At 38.8% G+C, this 26,374-nt stretch overlaps 1 pseudogene; it reads right to left on the bottom strand.

The window, feature by feature from the left end:
• The window catches only part of LOC127635530 (E3 ubiquitin-protein ligase listerin-like), a 52,966-nt pseudogene that overhangs the window by 11,754 nt on the left and 14,838 nt on the right, over positions 1-26,374 (bottom strand).

The following is a 26,374-nucleotide window of genomic DNA, read 5'->3' as shown; positions in this document are numbered from 1 at the left end:
CGATTTTTAAAAGATTTCTCATTTTTATCACCACAGACAACCATATTTTTCAATGAACCAGTGTGATGAAAGACAAATGTTCAGTTAGATTTTTAGATTGTGTAAAGAATATGCCATGCAAATTGCTGCAAAAGTCGTCTTTATGGTGCAAGTGGGAGGTTGCAAGGGCATTGCTATTCAGTTGCTTTGAAGTTATGCATAGTTTTAGTGCTTTGCTATGCATTTTCTAGGGTGTTCAGTATGGAATGATATTCCGGACATTATTCAAAAGGAATTGCAAATTGTATTTGCAATTGCGTTTTCAATTTGTGGACGCATAAAATGTGACATAATCCAAACGCAATTGCAAATCGCGCATTACGGTTTGCATTTTCGTTTAGCTGAACGCACAGTGACTGCCAGATTTCAAATGGAAAAGCAAAGTCCGTTTGCAACTGTGTTTCCCATATCTTACGAGTTTTGGCCCTGTCATATTTAAATAGCAATTTCAATTACCACGCCTGCTTTTTCACTTTCTCAGCGTCGCGTATGTAGCCAGCCAAAACTCAAATGGAATACTAATTCCCTTAGTATTTCCATTTCCGATGCCTTACACAGAAACCTGTCAATCAGGGTCAAGGGTGGGATTATGCTATGGGGCGTGTTTGTCTTGGGAAGTGACGTCACTCACAGTCTATCAGGATCAATAATTAGCACTGCACTTTATTCATCTATAATCAGTGACGTGCGGTGATGTCTTAAAGAGGCTAGGCACTGAGATATGAAAGCCAGATTACCTGATTTATTGTTTAAGCTAATAATACGTAATAACAGTGAACGTTACGCACAAGCGTGGCATATCAAGAAATGTAAAAATCAGGATGAATTATTTGTCAATAAAAAAAATCAGGATGTATATCGTGTACTCTCTCTCTCTCTCTCTCTATCACACACACACACACACACACACACAAACACAGTGAACGTTACGCACAAGCGCGGCATATCAAGAAATGTATGTATTTTATATATGTGTTATAATATATACGATTTTGTTAATATATCTTCATTTGATATTATTATACAAAATTCAGTAGTCAAAACACAGAACATATAACAGAACATAAGTTGTTTATTTTTTACAACATTATGTGCTTATTTTTTTATGTGCAATCTTCATCTTTATAACAGAAGATACAATACAACAATCCTTTACCTTTTCATTGTGGTAGGTTATATACAGCTTCCTTTGCTCGTCAAGTGCAAGGTCGATCCGAGATTTTCCAAAGGTTTTCAGTGTAATTTGACACTGGATGTGAGCTGACGACTTTTCATGCTTGGTTAAAGCTGCGAGCAGGTTGTTCAAATCACAATATCCCGCTGAAGTCCAAACAGTCTGACTGGTTGAAAAAAGCAGGCAGGGATAGCAGTACAGCCGCTGATTGTTAGCACAGCCACATAGCCAATCTTTTCTTACATACCAATCAGTTTGAAATGATCGGATAATTTTTGTGCCCTTTTGCTGTACTAGTCAATCTAAGGCTGGCGTAGACCTCCCTCTTGCAATTAACTCATATTTGGAATTAAAATCGAGCTTGGAAAAAATTCTTAATTCCGTAATTACGGCCAGTGCTGTCATTTTGATTTTGAATTTGTCGGGGATTAGGCATGTACGCTAGCTGTGGTGTAATGACGTTAGCTACGCAAATGTCCAGGAATATCTCGATTTTAATTGGTCCATGTCTGATACGTATCAGACATCATGTCTGATGTCTGATAGATGATTACGGGCATAACATATTTACGTCAAAAGGCACAGCAGATTTGTGCTTTTTGCCGTACATGTTAAAGAATACAGGATCGAAGTGCGCATGCGCAACATGGGTTTTCCGCTTGTCGTCTGCAATGAATGGACCGTAAAAGCACTGCTTATTCTACCATTTGTTTTTAGTTGATTATGCGTAACTGCTACATTTGTCATCATAACGTCTAAACAATTGGAATAACACACATATTGCATATATAAATCACAAGAATAAAAAGTAAAAATACAAATACAAGTTTATTATTTAATAAACATTTTATTTTTGAATTTTGGCAGGGTAGGCAGTGCCTAGTTTGCCTACCCAGACCGCACGTCAGTGTCTATAATCTCACACTGGACTGTCAACATATTCTCCTCAATATACTACTTCATATATATATATATATATATATATATATATATATTTCATATACTCCTACTTATTGTATTGTATATTGTGTGTATTGTTTACTGTACATTGTATATAATTATTGTGTTGTGTAAGTGTGTGTACATTTGATATGTGAAATGTGTTGTGTAAGTATGTTGTTATTGTAATTGGTATATGTCTCGTCACTGTCATGACTGCTATGTTGCTCGGAACTGCACACAAGACTTTCACCTACTGTTGCACTTGTGTACATGGTAGTGTGACAATAAAGTGATTTGATTTGATTTGATTTGATAAACCGGCGTCTGTTCAGGGCATCACCTCTTGACCGTCGACTGTGAGTGACGTCACTTCCCAAGACAAACACGCACCATAGCATAATCCCACCCTTGACCCTGATTGACAGGTTTCTGTGTAAGGCATCGGAAATGGAAATACTAAGGGAATTAGTATTCCATTTGAGTATTAGAAAATCAGTTATTTTGAATTCTTATAATAAAGGTGGCTTAAATTTAATTGATTTTGATTCTCTTAACAATACCTTAAAAATTAATTGGCTTAAACGTTTCCTTCACAATCAATCTTCTATTTGGAGTATAATCCCAAGATATATTTTTTCTCAATTAGGAGGTATACATTTTCTTTTAATGTGCAATTATTCAATTAGTAAACTTCCTGTCAAACTTTCCAATTATCATCAGCAGATGTTTATGGCTTGGAAACTTATATACAAGCATAATTTCTCGCCACACAATTTTTTAATTTGGAACAACTGTAATATTCTTCATAAGAGGAAATCTTTTCATAAGAGGAAAACTGGTTCAATAATGGGGTGATATTAGTAAACCAGCTATTTGATAGTGAAGGTAATTTATTTAATTATTCCGATTTTGTTTCAGGATACCAATTCCCAGTATCTAGTAAAGAATTTAATATCGTTTTCAAGGCCATCTCTTTGGAAATCTGTATGCTGTTTAGAAACAATAATAGTGCTACAGTGACTTCTGTTTCTCCCCCTAGCCCTGAATCTACTGTGGTTGGTTCTATTTGTTTTTCAATACATAAATCCAATTATAAAATTAGGTCATTATTTTTGGACCCTGTTACTTCAATTCCTTCCTCCATTTCTTATTGGAATAACCTTTTTGATGATATTAAATGGTCATATGTTTGGTCACATCCTCAGAAATTCTTTCTAACTAATAAAGTTAAAGAAAAATCCTATAAAATTATTCATAGATTTTATCCAGTTAAATACTTTTTTAAAGAAATTTAGAAATGATATTGATACTTCCTGCTCTTTTTGTGAAGCCTCCTCTGAAACTGTTGATCATTTGTTTTGGGAATGTCTTTTGACTCTGTCTTTCTGGAACAATATTGATGCTCTGATTGTCCAAAAGGTTTTATGAAACTTTTCTTTATCATATAGACACATTCTTTTTGGATTTTATGTTAAAGACAAGAATCTAATTAATGCATGTTTTTGTATAAACCTTCTTTTATATATTGGAAAGTTTCATATCCATAAATGTAAATACAGGTGAAACTCGAAAAATTAGAATATCGTGCAAAAGTTCATTAATTTCAGTAATTCAACTTAAAAGGTGAAACTAATATATTATATAGACTCATTACAAGCAAAGTAAGATATTTCAAGCCTTTATTTGATATAATTTTGATGATTATGGCTTACAGCTTATGAAAACCCCAAATTCAGAATCTCAGAAAATTAGAATATTACATGAAATCAATAAAAAAAAAGGATTTTAAATACAGAAATGTCGGCCCTCTGAAAAGTATAATCATGCATATGTACTCAGTACTTGGTTTGGGCCCCTTTTGCATTAATTACTGCCTCAATGCGGCGTGGCATGGATGCTATCAGCCTGTGGCACTGCTGAGGTGTTATGGAAGACCAAGATGCTTCAATAGCGGCCTTCAGCTCTTCTGCATTGTTTGGTCTCATGTCTCTCATCTTTCTCTTGGCAATGCCCCATAGATTCTCTATGGGGTTCAGGTCAGGCGAGTTTGCTGGCCAATCAAGCACAGTAATACCATGGTCATTGAACCAGGTTTTGGTACTTTTGGCAGTGTGGGCATGTGCCAAGTCCTGCTGGAAATTAAAGTTAGCATCTCCATAAAGCTTGTCTGTTGAAGGAAGCATGAAGTGCTCTAAAATGTCCCGGTAGACGGCTGCGTTGACTCTGGACTTAATAAAGCACAGTGGACCAACACCAGCCGATGACATGGCTCCCCAAACCAACACAGACTGTGGAAACTTCACACTGGACTTCAAGCATCTTGGATTGTGTGCCTCTCCATTCTTCCTCCAGACTCTGGGACCTTGGTTTCCAAATGAGATGCAAAATTTGCTCTCATCAGAAAAGAGGACTTTGGACCACTGAGCAACAGACCAGTTCTTTTTTCTTTAGCCCAGGTAAGACGTTTGACATTTGAAGCCCATGTCCAGGACCCGTCTGTGTGTGGTGGCTCTTGATGCAGTAACTCCAGCCTCAGTCCACTCCTTGTGAAGCTCCCCACACATTTGAATGGCCTTTTCCTGACAATCCTCTCCAGGCTACGGTCATCCCTGCTGCTTGTGCACCTTTTTCTTCCACACTTTTCCCTTCCACTTAACTTTCTATTAATGTGCTTTGATACAGCACTTTGAGAACATCCAACTTCTTTTGCAATTACCTTTTGAGGCTTTCCCTCCTTGTGGAGGGTGTCAGTGATGGTTTTCTGCACAACTGTCAGGTCAGCAGTCTTCCCCATGATTGTGAATTCAACTGAACCAGACTGAGAGACCATTTAAAGGCTCAGGAACCCTTTGCAGGTGTTTAGCTGATTAGAGTGTGACACTTTGAGCCTACAATACTGAACCTTTTCACAATATTCTAATTTTCTGAGATTCTGAATTTGGGGTTTTCATAAGCTGTAAGCCATAATCATCAAAATTATATCAAATAAAGGCTTGAAATATCTTACTTTGCTTGTAATGAGTCTATATAATACATTAGTTTCACCTTTTAAGTTGAATTACTGAAATTAATGAACTTTTGCATGATATTCTAATTTTTCGAGTTTCACCTGTATATGAAAAGTAAACCCCACTTTAGCTTTTTCAAAGAAGAATTGAAGATGTATTTAAATACAATTTCAACTTCTGTTAACAAGAAAGCAATGAAAACATCCAGAATTTGTGTCATGTTTAATATTCTCTCTTAATGTTTTTTTCTTTTGTGCCCTCTTCTTCTTTTTTTTTTCTTTCTTCTCTTACTCTCTTTTCTTTTTAGACTATTGTTGAATATATTTAAATTTCTTTCACATTTCCTCTCTTAATGTATTCTGAACCATAATTTCTCTTTTGTTTTAAAAGATTGTTTATATTTCTTGTATGTATCGTCTTGTTCTGTTTGTTAATATTGCAATAAAAAAAAAAAAAAAAAATAGTATTCCATTTGAGTTTTGGCTGGCTACATACGCGACGCTGAGAAAGTGAAAAAGCAGACGTGGTAATTGAAATTGCTATTTAAATATGACAGGGCCAAAACTCGTAAGATATGGGAAACACAGTTGCAAACGGACTTTGCTTTTCCATTTGAAATTTGGCAGTCACTGTGCGTTCGCTTAAACGAAAATGCAAACCGTAATGCGCGATTTGCAATTGCGTTTGGATTATGTCACATTTTATGCGTCCACAAATTGAAAACGCAATTGCAAATACAATTTGCAATTCCTTTTGAATAATGTCCGGAATATCATTCCATAGTTCAGGGTGGTTGCTAGAGCAATAATAGGGTCATCTAGATGGGCACTAAGTGGATATACCCAATCAATGTGCGGTCACAAGTTTACTTTAATCAGTGCAAGACTTCAAACGTAGCTCATCTTACCATTTCTAGAGCTGGAACATCTGTATAATAATGTGACAGCATGACACATGCTGAAAGTTTTTCATCTATCATGAAAAGATTCTTTGGCACCTAAATCCTCTGATCTGCTACAGTTTTTTTTATTAAAATGCATTAGAAACAAACATTCAGCCATGTAGTGTAGCGTTTTGCAACTGGCAATTATTGTCCAGTCAGTACCCTAACAGCAGAACTCCAAGATGAGATTGGATATATTCTCATCTTTCCTCTAATGTCAATGGGCAGAAGAAGAAAAAGCCACTGAAAGTACAACATTTAACTCCTTGCCAAACAAGGGCATTTCCTTAGTCAAGTGCAAAACTAGACCAAAAAAAACTAAAGGCAGAACAGTGGAGCCAATTTCCACTAGAGGTCAGCCAGACCGCTGGCCATGCAAATTGGCTACTTTAATGGCATAATGATAGTGGAAAGAAGGCAGGGTAGGTGAGGGAAGAGCTGGCCTGATTTCATTGTACTGGCAGAGCAGCAATGACATGCTGCTATTTAGAGAGCTGAAAAGAAGCCTACAGCACTGAACTGAGGCATGACAACTCTGGAAGTACCAGCAGTCCTCAAATGGGTCAGGATGGACTGAATATTAACTAAGCCCCTTGCACTAGTTCCTGCAGAATTATGCTGAAAATTGAACATGCAGCTCTATCCCTGCCTACGCTTTTTGTCTCTAACACACACACATACACACTGAAATGGCAGTAAGAACATTGATTGCATTAAGATTATAAGAATTTCTATGGAGATGCTGAAAATGTTCTGAGACCTTGTGGCCTTTGGTTTAAGTGAGTTTGTTGATCCATAATGCAGCACTAGGAAACATTATACAACAAGCAAGAGCCTGAGAGTGTTCAGTTCTCCGTACAAATTCATAAAGAGTGATGAGGTCAGCACTGAGATCAATGGTTAGTATTCAGAGCCTTACTGGAGTAAATTTCAGCTACAAAATGCATAATGGACTGCTTGGATACGAAATACAATGCTGTAGATATTTACTGCATGTTTCTACGGTTTTATTAAAATAGACAAGAGAATAGCACCAGGCAGAGAGACAGACAGATATATAGATAATCAATTAGTAAAAAAGGGGAAAATGTGAACAAACAAACGGTAAATGTGCAAGATGTTGATTGTTTTTCTTATGGAACAAATGAAAGACCAGTTCTTCTAGTAGATAGATACTACAGATATAAAAACTAGCACACGACACCCCCATTCAAATATGTACACTAGTGTTTATACATAGAAGTTTCTCTCACAGCCTACGTGAATCAGAAAATGATGCTGATGTAAATGGTCTGATACTTATAAGAGAATTAAGCTCTTTTTGACACTGAGTGAATTAATAAAACTGCCCTGAAATATTTATACAGAAGCCTTCAATGAATACAGAGCCCATGGCAAACTTGCCATAACGCCATACAATGCTGTCACCTAGTGGTTCAAATTGCTTTGTTACCAATTTGTTGGAAAGGCCAGCATAGCTCTCATATCACAGCTAAATATGCAGAAACAAATAAAAGTAAGTCCTTGGGGAAACCCGTTTGCTATTCCATTTAGAAATTACACACTTCACCTTTAAATATTACTGAGAACAGTGAATTTAACACTTGAAGTTTATGAACAGTGATTGCAGTTTTAAAAATATTGGGGTCCTAAAACACCACGTTTGCTCAGGCCAGGCCAATGAATACATGTCATGCTTAATTAGCTTGAGACTTTCAAACAAGCATGTACTGGGGGAAAAGCCTCCATTAGAACAACCAATGAATAAATGGAAACACGAGAGACCTGAGACCCGATAACCACTGCCATTTTGGCGCCAATGGTAGCAGTCTAATTGGCAGGGTTTCCAAGAACTAGCGGCAATGGGGTTAGCATTTTACTGTAACACTGAAATTATTATTGGCATTCCATGCCTAATACATCCGATAAAAGGCTTTTTGAGAGGAAATCAGGAGATTGTTGTGACAGATTGCTCATTATACGCGTGAACTCTGCAAAACTTCATCAGCAAATTCTTGAAGGTTGACCTTTTTGCCACTTACATTTTCCTCTCATTTGCACTAATCACAGACACCCTCCCTTTTCTTTCCACACAGACTTCTTTTTTACATTTTGTTAACCATTAAAGACATAGTTCACCCAAAAATGTTAATTCTGTCAATATTTTCTTACCCATATGACACATAACAAATGTGAATTCTTTGTGGAACACAAAAGGAGAATTTTTGATCAATGTTCACGCTGCTCTCTTTAAAATAATCACATGAGGACCAGGGTCATAAAAGCAGTCTATAGTACTTGTATGCAATATTCAAACTGATACGGTCAGCCTGATCTCATGAAAATCATGTGGCTGTGGCAACATTTTTGCAAAATTATATTGCATGGTTCCTTACACGTGTTGCAAGGTGAAATATCCACTGAGTGGCGCTAAAAGTAAGTACAATTTTCTCCCAAACAGATTAAGTTAAGGTTAATACTCTATTGAGTTTAAACAAAGCCTACCTCCCTACCCTACACCTAAAAGACAGTGTCATAAAAAGCTGATTTAAGATGAAAAATACGATTACTGAAACAACCACGTCATTTTGCGGTGCTTCTATGACATTTTCAGCTCACATGTCGACTTGTGTGTTCAATGCAATGCAGACGTTAAAATGTATTGCTGTTTTTTCAGAAGACTTCCCTATTCATTGTAACAACCTGGTCTCATAGTGAAAACATGACCCAATGTACATTTTTGCAATACAATGTACAATTACAATTCCCTGGAGTTTCGAGGTGAAATCAACACTAGAGGCGATACAACAGCTGTTTTATTCCCTTTCACTCAAATCACATATTTTTTTGTGAAATTTTGCTCTCTATTACGCAGATCCTGCTGTGTTATATCAACACATTTTTACTCTAGAGCATCATTTGAAAAACGATACATTTTAATGCCTTTCTTTTTTTAGTTTTTTACAGATTTGTATTACAGACCCACCTACGTAGGCCTATATACACTTATTCCATTGTTATTTATTAAAGCTATTTTTCCACACATTTTAAAATAATAGACAGCAGTTATGAAAAAAAGAAAACATCATTTCTATGCACAAATATGTTTTAAATTAAAAATAAATACAAAATACTAGAAGAAAAGCTTCAGTGTGCTTTTTTGGAACAATAAAAATTCTATAAAATTATTGTTTATCTTGCTAACGAAAAAATGCCGGCAAAATTCCCTTAGTTAAATTAAATAAATGAGCCTACCAAATGAATAAAGTATTAAATAAAAAGAATTACCAAATGAAAATATTTTTAGACCTATATATGCCTTTTCTTTACGCAAACTTAAATTAGCCTTACCCTGTTCTGTAGATGAAAGAAGTCGAAAAAAGTGTATGTGACACTTTTTTCACATACATTTTTCTTTAATAGCTGTGCACACAGAACATACACATCGATGGATGGTCCTTATACTAAGACCAAGTCTGACCTAAGACCAAGTTTCCCCCACTACTTGGTGCAGGTTGCCATTTTGAACAGGGCCATGATGATTCGCTTTCGTGTTGGAACCGATGACAACCTCAAGACCAATATTACAGTCCTATCAGAAGGGCAACAGCTCCCTTTTGATTGCAATTCCGTCTTCTGATTGCATTTATTTGTGAAATTAAAATGACACGGTCTAATTTCAATGAATTGTCTCAATATTCTCCCCATTTTACCAAAACTGTGGAGGCAAAAAAAATTTTGGAACATCCGGGAGACAAATTAGCGCTAAAAACATTTCTTTATGGAAACGGCTTAAGGGCAGAACCAAAACTTGTGCAAATTTATTTTAACAAAATTTTTGGCATGACGTCATCAAACAATCAATTTTTATTGATTATAGGACATTTGAATAAAAACAGGCAGAAGACGGCAAATTTCCCAAACCTCTTTATTTATTTTAATTTTTTTGCTTTGTCGATAAAAAAATGGCATGAAAGTGGATGGAAACTACAGTGTCAAAAATTGTCACGTAATGATGTGGTTGCCTCAGAAAATTTCACTTTTGCATTTTAAAATACTATCAGTTAAGTTTGGCTTTAGTTGGATAAGGATGTCTTGTTTTACGTCTCATTTATATTTTAAAACACTATTGGTTAGGTTAGGCTAAAGTTTTAGGTTAAGGAGGTACATTTTAATCATTAAAACATCCATCTAAAATTCACCTTAAAACCTTGTCTGGTTACATTTCAATTGCTTTTGGTACCCCCAACTGGACATTTTACTAGAAAACTACAGCCAAACGTAATACATCATGTAAAGTTTGAATTGCTAAAATTTGTCATGGTCAGGTATATTCTATGAGATCAGGTAGCATTGTAATTACATGGAACAAGTCGACCACTACAACTGTTTCAACTTTTGTGTTTCACGCAAGAATGCCATATGGGTCTTAAATGTTGTGATGGTGAGTAAATAAGGACAGAAATGTGATTATTGGGGCAGCTATCCCTTTAAGGATGGCCTATTAGTCTAGGAGCAGGATGAGAATGTATACAGGTATGTTTCCCTTGGGATATTTAGGTTAATATATCCCAAACCTTCTGACAATTCTTCTTCTCTGTGCTTATTGTAGTCTTTACTGCTATTGATTTTTATTGTCATAGGCAGCTAAATCTCCCGGATAGCACTAAATTCCTCTTCTCTCCACCCAGGAGTATTAGCTTCCTCCAGATGCAACAGAAAATGATTTTTTATTTCTGGTTTTGTGGGACCTTTTCCCTGTCCTCTCTGAAGATATAAGCTTCTTATGCCATTTAGAGTAGAAGAGAGAGCAACAGAATTAAATAAGGGTGACCCAAAACAGCAAGTACAGGCTTTGCCTCTGTCATCATTTACTCAACCTTCTGTTGTTTCAGCCCAGTATGACTTTTTCTTCCATGTTACACAATAGTGATAACAAATGTTATCTAATAGTCTCAGTCGCCATTCACTTTCTTTGGCTTGTTATATATACACAGAGCAACCATAAAATTAAAACCACCTGCTTAATATTGTGTAGGTCCCCCTCATTCCACCAAAACAGGCCAACTGGCCAGGAGCTTCAGTTAACTCAGTTAACTCAGATAACTGCTCTGTACAATTGTGGTGAGAAGAACAGCATCTCAGAATAGCATTCTGTGGGTTGGCGCTGTTTTGGCAGCACGAGGGTGACGTACCGGTACGCAATATTAGGCAAGTGGTTTTAATGTTGTGGCTTATCGGTGTATATAATGAAAGAGAATGGTGACTCAGGCTGCCATTCTGCCTAACATTCCCTTTGCTTTAGAAGATAACTGAACGTGCATTATAACATTGTTATTAGATACAAATTCTTTATATTTACAGTGAACGAGTTTTGGACTGTAAAGCTGCCAATAAACCATATCCAAATGCATCAAAGCCATCGTCATGAAAATCTTACTCACTGTATTTATGTCAAATCACTCTCATGGTCATGTGGTGATTTGACACACTAATCTGGTTGTATAGAGTAAATCCATACATGAATGGAATTGAAGATCAGAGGCATTGTCAGTCTCACCTGTCAGATACTATAGTGTTACAAAAGCTTAAATAACATGAACTGGGTTTAAAATCTAAAGAGACATCATAGCTTTGTTCATATTTGTTTCGGGGAGTGTCTGAATCATGCAACACATATGGCTCTTCAGTGGGAAGGTCTATTAAATATGAACAGCTGTGCAACAGATGGATTTGGATGTCCTTTGATCGCATTTTTATCTCTGAAATGACTCTTCAATTCATGTCTTCCTTACACAGATGGAAACTGTACCTTTCCCTGTGAAACTGAGGACTTGCATTCACAACCACACACTCACATGTTGACTGACAGAAGCATAATATGTAGGAAATAAGTATGATAAACTGTAATAAACATCTGTATTTCAGGGCCACAAATTGTGCTCATCCTCTTTTACACAGTCCATGACAACTAAAGATCAAAGCAAGCAGAAATTGTTGCAACATTCAGCATTATGTGTCATTATACAGAATATCAAGCTGAGATTAAAACCCAAACCTCAATACATTATTTAAGTCGTTGGTATGGTCCCACATTTGTCAGAGCAAAATCCACAATTTTCCATTTCAGTTGAAGCTATAAACAGTTAAAACTTTTCTTGTGGATGTCAAATTCTTGTAACCTGATATTTAGGGAACTATCTTGCCATCTATGACATTTCAAATGAATTTAAAGGGCTAGTTAACACAAAAATGAAAATTTTATCATTTGCTCACCCATATTTTTACCAAAATGAGTAATCTAACAAAATGTCCAAGCTGCTCTTTTCCATATAATAAAAGTGATTGGTGACAGTGACTGTCCCTGGACCCAGTCGACTTTCATTGAATGGAAAAGAGCAGCTGGATATTCTGCTAAATATCTCAGATTGTGCTCCAGAGAACAAAGAATGACAAAAGGTTGAAAGGACATGAGGATGACTAAATGAAGTAAATAAATTCAGTCTAAAGCAGCACACTGGCTATTACTTCTTCAGCCTTCAATGTACCATCCAGTTTATTGTCTTTGATCAAGTTTGGTTGACTTTGGTTTGATTTTTTTCCTCTGTTTGAGACAAAGGTTATTGGGTGCATATTTAGAGTCAGAAACTAAAAGGCCACAGTAATTTGCAGCACTGCAAAAATCATATCTACAAACACACAAACAGAACATTTGTCTCTGACTACGCTGTTCGTAGACGACGTCATTCACCCGTTATTCGTGTCCATGGAGACAGAAAGTCTCTCGGCATAGAGCACGTGGATTTGTTGCTAGATGTGAACCATTTATACTGTGAAATGAAAAGGAAATGGAAACAACCAATCAGTGAGAAGCAAAAGTGTTCTGGAACATTCAAGGCTATACGTTTTGCTGATTCTGAAAAATGTGCAGAATTGCAGTAATAAATACAGATAGATTTGCGATTGAGGACCTCAAAAATAAAATAAAAAATACTACTAATAACACAAGAGCAGTGCTGACCTTCCATTGGTTTTGAAGTGAATATGATTCATTGTCATACAGCAACAATAAAAAAACTGACTTTTCTCCTCCTCAAAAACAAACAGCTAAAACCTACTAAAGATGGTTTGCTGGTCTTAGTCGGGTTGAACTGGTTTTAGCTGGTCTCCCAGCCTGATCGGGTTGAAAGACCAGCTTAGACCAGCTAACTGGTTAGGCTGGTTTTAAGCAGGGAAGCTGAATATATTAAAGATAATGTTGTCAATTTATATACTTAACATATAAATAATCAAAACTACACTCATATTCACAATGTTATAAAGTTGAAGTTTGTAATTGCAGCCCCACAATTGACACCAAACAGAATTGCAAAAATAATCATAGTATTCAAACAAGTTTCCCCAAACACTCCCCACTGGTCTGACAAACAGATAGTCCCACCTCAAAACACATGCAATAAAGGCATGTTGGGCTGGTTAAGATGCTCGAATAAACGGAACAATGTCTAAAGAGTACCATGAAGCTAATGTTTACAGCTTTTGGGGCAAATCAACCTACAATTTTAGTTGTCTCTGCATGTTTAGCTGGGATAGAAGAAAGTATTTTAATGTTGGAAAAAAAAAACCTAGCACTTCAGCTTTAACAGCATTAAAAATAACTAAGATAGAGGCACATTTGTGTGTTCGTGTGGCACTCACCAGACAGGCTGAGGGGAACTTCTTTTTGCAGGTACGGCAGGCTTTCTTTTGCAGCGAGTAATTGGATCCATGGATGACAGAAAAGCAGATCATACAGTCCTCTACCCCCTCAAAACACTTGTCAACATTGTTCTTCCACAGAGACAGACCCTCAAGGATACTGCCATTCTGCTCACAGCAAAAAAACAAACATCATCTTTAAATTAGTTCTATAATTAGTTATCCATCATATACTAAACACTTAATACAAAAATTACTTTTTTAAACTGCAACTCTAATAAACCAGTCCAATTGGGCCAATTTAAGCCTAAACAGATGCAGTTATTTAGTTTTTAACCTCTAAGGTTCAGACAGTAACCACAAAGGGGGGAAAAATCACTACTAATTAACTGCACCAGCGAGTTTGGTTTATTTGCACCGCTGCTGCATTGGTTTGGTGCCCAATTCAAACATGTGTGCAGTTGTGTATGGCCAAAACCATATCTTGCACATATCCATATATCTTCCATATATGCCCGATTATAAAAACTGTTTTACATCATTTGGTCATTATTTGATGAATTACTGCTGCCATGAACATTGGAAAATGTACACAAAATTCCCTTTTTAATAAAACACAGTTTACTGCCTGCTTTCTGTGGGCATGATAATAGCGCAACATTCATTGCAACAAACAGCACAGAGTTTTGTGAATAAAGTACATGCTATAATAAGCCTAATTAACATAGAAAGAAGTTGCATTTGCACCTCAATGCACAATAGCACATTCATTGTAATTGCACAGAAAAGAGCAACATTCTTCAAAATTTGTCATTTTGTGCTTCATCCGCTTTCATTTTCACTTCCACATTCTTCTTTTGTTTTTTGGCGATTCACATTCTTTGTGCATATCGCCACCTATTGGTCAGGTCTGCTCAAAGGTGAAGATTTATAATAAGAAAAGGACTTAAATATTGATCTATTTCTCATCGACACCTATCATGTCACTTCAGAAGACATGGATTTAATCACTGGAGTCATATGGATTACTTTTATTCTGCCTTTGTGATTTTTAGAGCTTCAAAGTTCTGGTTACCATTCACTTGCATTGTATGGACCAACAGAGCTGAGATATTCTTCTAAAAATCTTCATTTGTTTTCTACAGAAGACAGAAAGTCATAGTCTTACACATCTAGGATGGCATGAAGGTGAGTAAATTATGAGAGAAATTTCATTTTTGGGTGAACTATCCTTTTAAATGTGTTGCGAATGGCATTTCATTTTTTATTTAATGTAAATGCTCTCTATACTTTTCATAAACTTGTCAACTTAACAAATTAAAAGCAGCAATTTTCATAATTGTAGGCGTCAGTTAGAGTAGTTACAGGTGTATGGTTGATTGTATGTGTCTTACAAGCATGGTACTTCATCTTCATCCTCAGATTTAGCGCTGGCACTTTCGTTGTCACTCTGCAAGAGTTAACCAACTAAAATATCTATCGCGACTTATTCATAAGCTTATAACGGACAGATAATTACATCAACAGCACAGAGATCTCAGCTAACCCTGAGGAATATAAAACTGTTCCTCTCCCGGAGGCTTGCGCGTCAATGAAGCGTATTTAATTATAGCGAAAGCGAAACACATTGTGGATTAAACTTCTTCAGTGCTATATGACCTCAAGGCTGTGCGAAAACTGGCCATCCCTTAGAGTATTTGTTTCCATTAAGTTTACAATTATGTTCTCCACAGATACTTTCCTAGCAAAGCAACTTACAGGCAAGTCCATTACCACACAACTGCAGACGATGTAGAAAACAAAGATAATGTCTAGGTGGTCTGAAGAAATTCAGACAATCTTTAATGCTGACTTGGACTATATTCTACTCTTTTGTAGCATTTTATTTTTACACCTGAAGTCCACGTGTAATGTTTGTTAAGGTTTCTTGGACTAAAATTGTTTTGTTTAACAAGACCATTTGCTACCCTCTCTCTAACACTTACAATTAAACTTAAAGGGATAGTTCACCCAAAAATAAAAATTCACTCATATTTTACTCACCCTCATGCCATACCAGATGTGTATGACTTACTTTCTTCAGCAGAACACAAATGAAGATTTTTAGAAGAATATCTCTGCTCTGTAGGTCAATACAATGCAAGTGAATGGTGATCAGACCTTTGTATGGTGATTAAATCTATATCTTCAGAAGAGATTTGATTTGGTGTGGGTGAGAAACAGATGAAAATCTCCAATTTCACTTACACTTTTACATCTGAAAGTCACACGTGGTGCCTGTTTAGTTTCACTTTTACATCTGAAAGTGAAAGTTAAAGTGGAGATTTAGCATAAAAAAGCACTTAAATATTGTTCTGTCCAAGGGGCCCTTTAGCGGACATTACTGTGAACTGATTCTTGGAGCAACAGTTTGAAGAGAATCTGAGTAAGCAAGTAAAAGTCAGTATATTTATAGCAACATACCTGTATAATTACACATCCAGTTTAAGGTCACAGTTTTTCAAGGTAACTCTATTGCCATCTTGACTGTTGAGGTTTGTTACTGCCACAATAAAGCAAGAATGCATGTTAAGTATATTCATGTTCGATATGTTGGCTGAGCACTCACATCTGTGCTCGCGTAATAAGTCTGTTTATGACCTTAGAGTACATCTATATAGCAGACAGAACTATTTCAAAAGACCAAGGAAAATCCTGTTTTAAATTATATGGCCCATTTAATTGTCTATATTGTGGAAACACAGCTTTAAAAGACAAAGAGATACAGAGCTGAGTTTCACTTGTGCAGTATGTGGTTGAAAACTTCCTCCAAGGTTTCAATAAGGCTAGTCACTTAAAAAATAAAAAGGTAATTTTGCACATACCCAGTTAGCTGTCCGTTAACCAGACATCAAGTAATATTTCAATCATGTAACAAAAGAACAGCTCGGTTTTTAGACTAAATATTGCTATTGGTGTTGTGAAAAGTCCTTAACAGGTCAATACTGCGCAAAATTTCCATAATAGCAGTAATGAAAAAACCTGAATTACGGATATATCTGAAATATGTACTTAAAAACAAAGTTTCTTGGAAGAGCATCTTGCCCTCAGAAAGGTAATTTTTATTGACTATTTACTCATCAAAAAATATGATTGCATTTTTTTAAGGAAGTAAACGTAATTTAAAAAAATGTCTATTAATACACTATCTACCTTTGTAGCATTAAATAAACATTTAAAGTTAAATATTATTTAACTTTAAATGTTAAACTTGTTTTTTACAAGACAATTCTTTTAGATTGCATCAAATAGCAGATGGTGTATTCTTCTGTCATTTCAGATAGTCAGTTCTGGAGGCAGTTGCGCACCCACACCAGCAGGGGGCGATGTGAAGAACTCACTCAGCCTCACAATCAGCTCACAGTTCTCACACACAAACAGCGGCTCCCAAGGGTTCCAGAACACTGCTCTGTTCTCACAGGCAGTCTTCAAAAGACAAAGTCACATATCGTACTGATTAGAAAAGACATTCATTTAGATATCCCCTGCATGCACTGTAGTTTTTTGAGCAGATGTGATTATTTCTGAGATCAGCCATATGTGTAAAGCATCTCAGACCTCATTTACACCTGGTATTAAAATGTGATCTGTTTAAAATGTAGATTTGATTGGGCACTGAGGTGGAAATGTCTGGAAAGCACAGGCAAATTGTTGCAGTGAAATGCTCTGCTGCATATAAACAGCGTGAATGAAGACAAAAGGAGAAATCTCACCTCAAGCCGTGCCAGCATTGAGCAAAGTAGGAGATCCCAATGGGTGTTGCTCAAAACTGTGAGAGAAAGATCCACCAACCTGCAAAGGAAACGCATCATCTTGACGGCCAAAGACAGTGCTTGAGTGGACACCTTTCCCAGGTCACTACGTATGGACAGAGAAAAAACATACAATAGATTATAAGCACCACTCGCACTGTGTTCTGAGAGGGAGAAGAAACTGTGACACACACACATGCCACAGAGTTAGCAAAAACATCACCCATAGTGTGTTTTTAGACTGACATTTCACACAAAACAATACTGTTCTCCAGAAGTGAAACAAACAAGTAATTATCTGATCAATAGCACATTGTGTGTATGTGTATACTATGTAGCAGACAGGTTGAAGACCAGGTGAAGATAACACATCCACACTAGACTTCTCAAATCAGCATATGCTGTTTACCACATAACATTCCCACCACAACTCCACTGGAAATCTTAATGAGGTTGCTGCTATGAGCAGTATTATCAAACCAAGCAGCATTTGCAAAGAAATTATTCAGGAGCTTTTCTCAGAACAAACTTTTCGGAATTGTTTTGGAAGGATATTGGTACTTTAATTCACCAAAATAGCATTCAACTGATCACAAAGTATATTCAGGACATAACTGATGTAAAAAAAGCACCATCACTATTTGGAATAAAGTCATTTTTTATCAAATCTAGACAGGCCCCATTTCCAGCAGCCATCACTACAACACCCTATCCTTGAGTAATCATGCTAAATTGCTAATTTGGCACTAGAAAATCACTTGCCATTATATCAAACACATTGAAAGCTTTTTGGTTCATTAAATGAAGCTTAACATTGTGTTAGTTTTTGAGTTGCCAGAGTATGCAATAGACTGGCATGTCTTAAGGTCAATATTAGGTCAAAAATGGCAACAAAAAAAACAGCTTTCTTTAGAAACTCGTCAGTCAATCGTTGTTTTGAGGAATGGATGCTATACATTGCTTGAAATTGCAAAAAACTGAAGATTTCCTACAAAGGTGTACACTACAGTCTGACAAGGACAGAAAGAGATGTGGAAGGCCAGATGTACAACTAAACAAGAGGATAAGTACATCAGAGTCTCTAGTTTGAGAAACAGATGCCTCACATGTCCTCAGCTGACAGCTTCATTGAATTCTACCCACTCAACACCAGTTTCATGCACAGCAGTAAAGAGAAGACTCAGGGGTGCAGGCCTTGTGGGAAGAATTGCAAAGAAAAGGCCACTTTTGAAACAGAAAAACATAAAGAAAAGGTTAGAGAGGGCAAAGAAACACAGACATTTGACAACAGATAATTGGAAAAGAGTGTTATGGATCTTAAACATCACTGAGCTTTTGTGGGATCAGCTAGACTGAAAGGTGCGTGAGATGTGCCCGAAAAGACAGACACATCTATGGCAAGTGCTACAGGAAGTGTGTTGTGAAATGTCTCCTGAGTATCTGGACAAACTGACAGCTAGAATGCCAAGGATCTGCAAAACTGTCATTGCTGCATGTGGAGAATTTTTTTTTTTTCAAATTGTAATAGTAATTTTTTACATTATTCATGTCCTGACTAGACATTGTGATCAGTTGAATGCCACCTAAGTGGGAAAAAATATATTTCCATAAGAGCAAAATCTGTACATTATTCCAAACTTTTGGCCACCAGTCTACTTTTAACCAACTCCCTAGGTCATTTCTAGTGGATGTATGAAGTTAGTTCCCCTCAGGTTCACACAGATGTCTAGCAACTGCAGCACCCACATGTGTAGTTTATCACATGAAATATGGACATGTGCCACTCAGGGTTAGAAATTAATGGGGGCTCGGGGCACAAATGCAACCGAAAGTGACAAAAATGCCCCAGAAATTAAAAGTGTTGGGGCAAAAAATGCTCTGTACTAAATTCTATTTGTAAAATCTGAAATAGTTCTTAATATTCTATTTTGTAAAATACACTCAGTGGCCACTTTATTATGCTACAACAGCAGACAACCATGTCAGGTTCCACTTTTGTCAGCCAAGAACAGAAAGCTGAGGCTGCAATAGGCACAGGCTCACCAAAACTGGACCGTTAAAGACTGGAAAAACACTGCCTGGTCAGATGAATCTGGATTTCTGCTAAGGTATACAGAAGGCACACTGCAGCCTCAGCTTTCTGTTCTGTGGCTGACAGAAGTGGAACTCAACGTGGTCTTAAGCTGTTGCAGCCCATTCGCCTCAAGATTCGAAGTGTTGTTCATTATGAGATGCTATTCTGCTCACTACAGTTGTACAGAGCAAGGGTCTTCAACAGGGGGTCCGCTGTGGTAATGCAGGGGGTCTGCATATTATTGTTTCATCCACCTTTGACACTTGTAATAATCACTCAAACGTGAGCGATAGCTAGAGTAAGTGTATTTTAATCCATCGATATGTTCCTATGCCAAAACTTCCTCTTTTTTTAATCTTTGCTCATGTTCGCGGATCCTGTTGTATTTAGTTATGAACTGATTGGAACACTAAACGCTATTAAAGTGTGATGAAACTGAGCTAGTCAGCATAAGCGCGCAGCGGGGACAAACCATTCATGCGCCCATGCTCATCACGAGCCGTTCAAAGCGCAACACACATCAGGTTCAGCAATGCTGCAGTAGAGGGTCGCGTGAGTCTTTCAGGCGTTTCTGTCTGCAGAACCTTTGTTTTTGGCACCATTCCCTATACACTCTAGAGAGTATATCCCAGGAGATCAGCAGTTACAGAAATACTCAAACCAACCCATCAGGCACCAACAATCATGCCATAGTCGAAGTCACAGAGATACATTTTTTTCCCCATTCTGATGGTTGATGTGAACATTAACTGAAGCTCCTGACCCGTATCTGCAGGATTGTATGCTTTGCGCTGCTGCCACACGATTGGCTGATTAGATAATAATATGAATAGGTAGGTGTACAAGTGTTCCTAATAAAGTGGCCACTGAGTGTATATTTTTGCATTGAATTTGAGTTGATGTTGATTTAATTTTAAGGTTCAGATTTAATAAATTCACAGTCTAGAGAATTTGTATTTAATTTATTGATTAAATTGTATTAAAAAAGTATTTGACCTTAACAGATAGATCAGACAGTTTTATATTCTCAGACAAAAATTGTCCTCATAAAGGAAAAATCCTCCTGAACACCAAAACATTTTGTACTTTAATGTGAAAGTTATTTTTTTTACATTAGTGCCCCAAACATTTGACAGAAAGTATCCAATTTTTTTAAACCTAACAAACTAATATTTCATGTTATTTTTCTTTCAAATAAATCTTCCACTTTGCTTGACAGTTTGTCACATAATGCTAAGATATTCATGGATTCTGATGTATGGCTTAGGTGTCCAAATATTTTGGGGGACCACTGTAGGTTTTGTCACACCTAGAAAATGTCACATGTTTTGTGGAGAATTCTCTACCTTTCTACATTGCTATATAAGCTCTTGATATCACTTGTGTCCATTTTGCTGTTCTGGATGTATTCTTCCAGAGACAGTGACCAGAGGGAGTCCTCTTCCTGTGACCTGTGATTAAAAAGGGTAAATGCCAAGGTCAATTAATTTGGCCTATTAAAAGATCACTTAAAGGCATTTGACTATATGTGGGCACCAAAAAAGTGATTAAGGACAGACTAATAAAGAAAAATATATATTTCTAAAAAAGGAGCTTATGAATGAGTTCACCTTGTGAAAATTGTATCTGCAACATCGGTTCTGATCATGATGTTGTTGTAGATTCTCTCCTCAAGCTCCAGGATTGGAGTAGTTTATGATATTCAGAGACGATGAGGATGAGGGACAGCTCCATTTCATCACACCACTGTAGTGCATAGATAATCACTGAAAATACACAACACAATAAATACTGTTTAAATAGTTCTAATCTAGTTTTAATCAGTGTTTTTATTCAGAATGATAGATAATTTCAAAATAAAACATGTAAAGAGGAATAATCATCTGGCCCCAAGTTAGCAAGCTGCTTTATTTTATTGTAAAACAGTTAAAGGATGGGCAAGGAGGAGGCGAGCACCGGCTTGTCAAACATAAATGATATTTTAATGAGAAACTTAAACCAAAAGCACAAACATAAACACACGACGGACACGCCCGTAATTCTCATTCTCATTCTCATTCTCATTCTCTCACTCTCACTCTCACTCTCACTCTCACTCTCACTCTCACTCTCACTCTCACTCTCTCACTCTCTCACTCTCTCACTCTCTCTCTCTCTCTCTCTCTCTCTCTCTCTCTCTCTCTCTCTCGAGAACCATCGTCACCGGCTGCCTTTATCCCTCGCGCGCCTCATCAGGCCGATTGGGGACCGGGCGCGCGATATTCCGACCCGGCCCCGCCCCCCTCCGCTCCACATATATTTTTTAGGATAAATACAATTTCACAGAGTAATCATAAAGCAGACAGTTATTTTATTTTTTATTTTATTTACATTTGTTTAGGGGGGGGCTTTAACCTGCTCCACCCAATTGAACACTATGGTTCAAATATGTCTAGAGCAAATCCCTTTCAGAGACAGTTCACCCAAAAATTACTTCTGACCACAGATTAACAGCAAGTGTGCCTGTTTTTTTTTTGTTGTTTTGTTGTTGTTGTTGTTGTTGCTTATTTTAAAACAACAAAGCTACTAAGAGCACAATTAATTAACGTATGAGTGATGTTTTCACCTATGTGTTTGAGAACAGGAATTTCAGGGAACTTTGGCTTCACCTGCTGGTCATCAGGTGATACTGCACTGACACACAGGTGGACACCTTGAATTTCCACACATCCCTACAGGGATATTCACTCTGAGAAGGCCACACAGCAGAGGGAGTTTCACCCACTACAGATATATATACAGAGTGAAAGCTGGCTTGTTTAACAGGTATACTGGAATTTGTTCACAGAAAATAAACATAGATACATAAACAAACATGGAACATTGCTTACAGCAAAAAAGTTTTTGATTATCCATGATTCGACACTAAAGAAGAAATAATATGCCAACATAAGTACCTTTTGTATTTAAAATGGGACAGCGGTTGCACAATCATTTAATCTCAAAATGTGTCTGCATTTGGCATGTTTGCCTCATTTGAGTGTCATTTGTGATTGGTTGAGTACCTGTGGACCACCAGGGCCCATCTGATGCGGCTCCACAGCTCTTCGGTAGGGATCAGACAGCAGATGAACTGACACAGGAGACAGCTGCTATTCTGGGCAGAGCTGATAGTCTGAGCTAGTCTCTCCACGGCCTGCACCAGAACTTGCAGACTGTGATATAAAACAGACTAAACTGAGTTCAAGTGAACAAGCAGTGAAACACTGCTAAGGGTCTGGATGATATGAAGCCTGTTTTCGTGTTCTGAAAACATTGTGTTTGTCTAACTTTCATTTTCAGCACACAAAAAAAAAAAAGATTTCACAATACAAATAAACTCACACTTCGAAAATATACCGAAATTATGCGTTGTTGTTTTTTTATTGCCCATATACCAAACAATTAAAGTATCTTTAAAGAGGCTGATTATAAGGAACAAAACATGTCTTGCATACAACAGTCATCTTTGTTAAAAATCAAGAAATTCATAATAATAAAAATACTGAAAAAGCAAAATTAAAACAAATTTTGTTTTAATGTATATATTGTTGCAATGGTAAGTGAGGACCCAAAAGCGATATAACAAAAGAGTCTTTTAATGTCAGTTCAGGAAGCAATAATGAAAAACACAAATGTTCTCCTTCAGAGAATGACAGCGAACATAAACAACCCGCAGAGAGGGCGATGCAAACAGAAGACTTCCTAGAGAACTTCAGTAGGCGTCACAAAGTAGCGGCCGAGGGTAGGTCTCCCCAGGGAGGGCTAGGGTCCAGAGAAAACACTAGCTGTATCCAGCTCCTCTCGCTGTGTCTGGTGAGCTGGACAGAATACAAATAATGGGTAGTTTAGACGGGAACAGGTAGTAAAGCCAGGCGGATGCCTACAGGACAGGACTTGGACAGCGACAAACAAGACAGTGCTTGTATTCCTTTGCGGGAGAAACTCTAGTGAGAATCCGACAAAGGAAGCAGCAAGAACAGAGAAAGAAGTAGAGAGCTAATCAGAGGAAAACGGGAACAGGTGGGAAGAGAATTAGCGAAGTATTCAGGGGAGATAAGGAACAGCTGGAGGAGGAGAAAAGAGGGAAAGGAGAAATGACCAAAGAGGGCAGCAGAGGGCGACAGAGAAAAGAGAAAGAACAGGGACAAGACATACCATGACAAAACAAAGACAAGACATAACAGTACCCCCCAACGAAGCCTCCTGGTGCTCCCGAGGAGGAACCCTGGCGGCTCCGGAGGAAGTCATCGATGAGCTGAACGGTCCAGCACGTCCCGAGAGGGAACCCAACTTCTCTCCTCGGGCCCGTATCCCTCCCAGTCTACCAGAAACTGATGCCCACGACCCCGAGAACGCATATCCAGGATCCTGCGGACCCTGTAGATAGGAGCGCCCTCAACCAAAATAGGGGGGGGAAACAGGACGAGTGGAAGAGCGCACAGCGGGTTTAACACAAGAGACATGGAAGACCGGGTGGACACGCCGAAGGTGGCGGGGAAGAAGGAGTCGCACCGCAACAGGGCTAATGATTTGAGAGATACGGAACGGACCGATGAAGCGTGGGGTCAATTTACGAGAGGCGGATTTAAGGGGGAGGTTGAGCGTGGAGAGCCATACCTTCTGGCCGCGGCAATATCTAGGGCTTTTAGTTCTACGCTTGTTAGCAGCTCTCACAGTCTGGTCCCTATAGCGGCAAAGAGCGGACCGCACGCCCCTCCAGGTGCGCTCACAACGTTGGACAAAAGCCTGGGCGGACGGAACGCAGGAATCGGCGAGTTGAGACGAGAACAGCGGGGGTTGGTACCCAAGGCTACTCTGAAAAGGAGACAGACCGGTGGCCGACGAAGGCAACGAGTTGTGGGCGTACTCTTCCCAGGGGAGGTGCTCGGCCCAGGACGCAGGGTTACGGAACGAAAGACTGCGCAAGATGCGACCAACAGTCTGATTGGCCCGTTCGGCTTGACCGTTAGACTGAGGGTGGAAGCCGGACGAGAGACTGACGGAAGCACCAATCAAACGGCAAAATTCCCTCCAAAATTGAGAGGTGAACTGCGGACCTCTGTCCGAGACGACGTTGGATGGGAGGCCATGAATCTTGAAAACATTCTCGACGATAATTTGTGCCGTCTCCTTGGCGGAGGGAAGCTTGGCGAGGGGAATAAAATGGGCCGCCTTAGAGAACCGGTCGATGACCGTGAGAATAACGGTCTTGCCCGCCGACGAAGGAAGACCGGTGATAAAGTCTAAGGCGATGTTTGACCATGGTCGAGAGGGGATAGGAAGAGGTCTGAGAAGTCCGGCAGGAGGAGAGTTCCCAGACTTAGTCTGCGCGCAGACGGAGCAAGCAGCCACGAAACGACGCGTGTCACATTCCTGAGTGAGCCACCAAAAACGCTGGCGGATGGAAGCAAGCGTGCCCCGAATGCCGGGGTGACCAGCCAACTTGGCTGAGTGGGCCCACTGAAGAACGGCCAGGCGAGTAGGGACGGGGACGAAAAGAAGGTGTCTAGGGCAGGCGCGCGGTGCAGGGGCGTGGGCGAGCGCTTGTTTAACTTGCCTCTCAATTCCCCAGACAGCAGATCCGAGGACACATCCCTCAGGGAGAATCCCCTCGGGGTCCGCGGGGGCTTCTGAAGAATTAAAGAGGCGCGATAAGGCATCAGGCTTAGTGTTCTTGGAGCCAGGGCGATAGGAAATAATAAATTCAAAACGGGTGAAAAACAAAGCCCAACGGGACTGACGCGCGTTGAGACGCTTAGCGGAACGAATATACTCAAGGTTTGTATGGTCCGTCCAAACGACAAACGGAATGGTAGCGCCCTCTAACCATTGTCACCATTTGCCTAGAGCTAAGCGGATGGCGAGCAGCTCGCGGTCTCCCACATCATAGTTACGTTCAGACGGCAACAAGCGATGAGAAAAGTACGCGCAAGGGTGGACCCTATCGTCAGAGGGGAGCGCTGAGAAAGGATGGCTCCCACGCCTACCTCAGATGCGTCAACCTCGACGATGAACTGTCTGGATACATCGGGAGTAACGAGGATGGGCGCGGACGTAAAGCGGTTCTTAAGGAGATCAAAAGCCCTCTGGGCGGAAATGGACCATTCAAAACGCGTCTTGACAGACGTAAGGGCAGTCAGGGGGGAAGCCACTTGACTGAAATTACGGATGAAGCGTCGATAGAAATTAGCGAAACCGAGGAAGCGCTGCAGCTCGACGCGTGACTTGGGTACGGGCCAATTAATAACCGCTTGGACCTTGGCGGAATCCATTCTAATACCCTCTGCAGAAATGAAAGAACCGAGAAAAATAACAGAGGAGGCATGAAAAGTGCACTTCTCAGCCTTCACGTAAAGGCGGTTCTCTAACAGGCGCTGAAGAACGCGACGGACATGCTGGACATGAACTTGAATTGACGGCGAAAAAATCAGGATATCGTCGAGGTAAACGAAAACAAAAATGTTCAGCATGTCTCTCAGGACGTCATTAATCAGTGCCTGAAAGACAGCTGGGGCGTTTACGAGGCCGAATGGAAGAACCCGATATTCAAAGTGTCCTAACGGAGTGTTAAACGCCGTCTTCCAGTCGTCCCCCTCCCTAATGCGTACGAGATGGTAAGCGTTACGAAGGTCCAACTTGGTAAAAAACTTGGCTCCCTGCAAGATCTCGAAGGCCGATGACATA

This window comes from Xyrauchen texanus, chromosome 43 (assembly GCF_025860055.1).
Source record: "Xyrauchen texanus isolate HMW12.3.18 chromosome 43, RBS_HiC_50CHRs, whole genome shotgun sequence".
NCBI lineage: Eukaryota > Metazoa > Chordata > Actinopteri > Cypriniformes > Catostomidae > Xyrauchen > Xyrauchen texanus.
Note: the sequence above shows the minus strand (reverse complement) of the source record. Positions and strands in the feature narration are given on the sequence as shown.